At 45.3% G+C, this 2,316-nt stretch overlaps 1 pseudogene; it reads right to left on the bottom strand.

The window, feature by feature from the left end:
• Positions 1–1,085: 1,085 nt before the first annotated feature.
• LOC101648860 lies at positions 1,086–2,085 on the bottom strand (annotated as a pseudogene).
• Between the last annotated feature and the right edge of the window lie 231 nt (positions 2,086–2,316).

Below are 2,316 nucleotides of genomic sequence, written 5' to 3' on the forward strand. Positions count from 1 at the left end.
CATTTATCCCTCTGCCTTTCAATTAGCCCCACATGTGATTATCGGCCAGGCTGGCACAATTAACTAACTCACCCTCTGTCCTTATATTTTCTGATCTTGAGTTGTTGTACCTATTAACTTCCCTACTCATACCCCACAATCATGAGCCTTGTCCATGTGGTCCTCATCATGATAATAATTTCAATGGATTATCGAACCCAGCAGAGAAGTGGAGTATTATGGGAGGGGCTACTGGTGTCAGAACAGGGTAAAACACACCGGAGGGCAGAGGTATGTCTGACCTCCCTTGGTGGCCACAGGCCTTCGGCTGGTGTGGAGTTACTCTCCGTCCTGTTCCCGCCTGAACCCAGGGAAGGTCCGATGGGGCCCTCACACCATTTCTTTGGTGAGCTTTTCTAAGAGTAGATGTCTACTAAACTGAAGCTGGACATACTTTGACATCTCCAATGGAGTTTAGTTTCATCCTGCCTGCAGCCACTAGGCCACTTTTAATAAGCTTCTAAAAGAATTGCCAGGAGCCCCCGGGCACTGTGGATCAGGCATTGTACTGTGAGGCTGGCAGTTCAAAATACTGGAGAAAGAGAAGGTGTTGGCACCAGTAAAGATTCACAGCCTTGGAAACCCAAGGGACATTTCTAGTCTGTGCTATAGGGTCACTATGGATCTGAATGGACTTGGTGGCAGTGGCTTAAAGGAATGGCAGGCTTGTGACTCTATAAATACTAATCTGCTACTGTGTATTTCCTATTCCCATGAAGAAGAATTTAAGAGCTTGTCCATATTGTCTTACTCTAGTAAATCAGGTCATGGGGTATAATATTACTGAAATGTAAACATAATTGTGTTGAAATTTTGGCCCACTTGCTAATTTGAATTGTGCTGAGTATTAACCAACTGCTTCTGTATTTACACAGGTATGTTTACTTGCTGGATACGCAGAGTTAAAAAGTGTTTCATTTAAGTCTGATGAACTGACAATTTAGTGGGACAGCAGAGGGGCATGGTTTTTTAGCTTTGCTTTTTCTTTTTAATGATGCTGTATTTATTCCTTTAGAGTTCTCTACATTTCCATCACCCAGATCATTTCACCCACTGCTCTGTTTGGCAGCCAGTCTCTCGTCTCTCTCTTCAGCAGTGGTGAGATGGATACCTTTCCCTCGGGGAAGAGGCATCCATAGTTTGTTGCCTTTTCCAATAACAAAAATGTTGGAAAGCTGGGTGGCAAAGCGATTGCCATTGGCATCTTTCACATGAACCACATCAAACGAGCCAGGATGTCTCTCTCTATTGGTGATCACACCAATTCTTCCCAGGTTAGCACCTCCAGTCACCATACACATGTTGCCTGTGTCGAACTTGATGAAATCAGTCATCTTTCTGGTCTCCAACTCAATCTGTACTGTGCCATTCACCTTGATGAGAGGATCAGGATAGCGGATGGTGCGAGCATCATGAGTCACCAGGTGAGGGATTCCTTTTGTGCCCACAAAGATGTTTCTTACTTCGCACAACTTGTACTTCGCCTCCTCAGGTGTAATGCGATGAACAGCAAAGCGACCCTTGGTGTCATAGATCAGGTGGAAATTCTCTCCGGTCTTGTCCATGTTGATGACGTCCATAAAACCAGCAGGGTAGGTTAGATCAGTTCGGACCTTCCCATCAATCTTAATGAACCGCTGCATGCAAATTTTTGGGGGGGTCATTTAATTGGGGGCTCGTACAACTCCCATCACTATCCATCCATTCATCCATCCACTGTGTGTCAAGCACACCTGTTACCCTCATCATTCCCAGAACATTCGCCCCCCACCCATGCCCCCGTATCAGCCCCTCATCTTTCCCCTCCCTCCCCGCCCCCTTCCTACACGAACCCCTGATAATTTATAAATCATTACCTTGTCATGTATTAAGGCAAATTTTTTAACTTCATCTCCTGTCAGCATACTTAAGTCTATTTCTTAAAAAAATAATCAGTTTGTGGGGACCAGTAGATGGATGAGGAGCAAACATGCTAGTGAGTTTGTCCAGCATCCAGTGCTTTGGAGCTGCCACGCACTTCAGGTGCTTCTTGGGACCACGAGCCATGGCTGCGCCGAGTCCAGAAAGGCCCGGCTCTTTCTGGTGTCTCCAGAAAACTGGGGTTTTACTTTTTTTTAATAATAATTTTACTGGGGGCTCTCACAGTTCATCACAATCCATACATCCATCCATTGTGTCAAGCATATTTGTACATTTGTTGCCATCATCATTTTCAAAACATTTTCTTTCTACTTGAGCCCTTGGTATCAGCTCTTCACCCCACGCACCCCAACCCCC

Source organism: Echinops telfairi, unplaced genomic scaffold (genome assembly GCF_000313985.2).
Source record: "Echinops telfairi isolate 266 unplaced genomic scaffold, ASM31398v2 ScPeMD7_7469;HRSCAF=8507_1, whole genome shotgun sequence".
Lineage (NCBI taxonomy): Eukaryota > Metazoa > Chordata > Mammalia > Afrosoricida > Tenrecidae > Echinops > Echinops telfairi.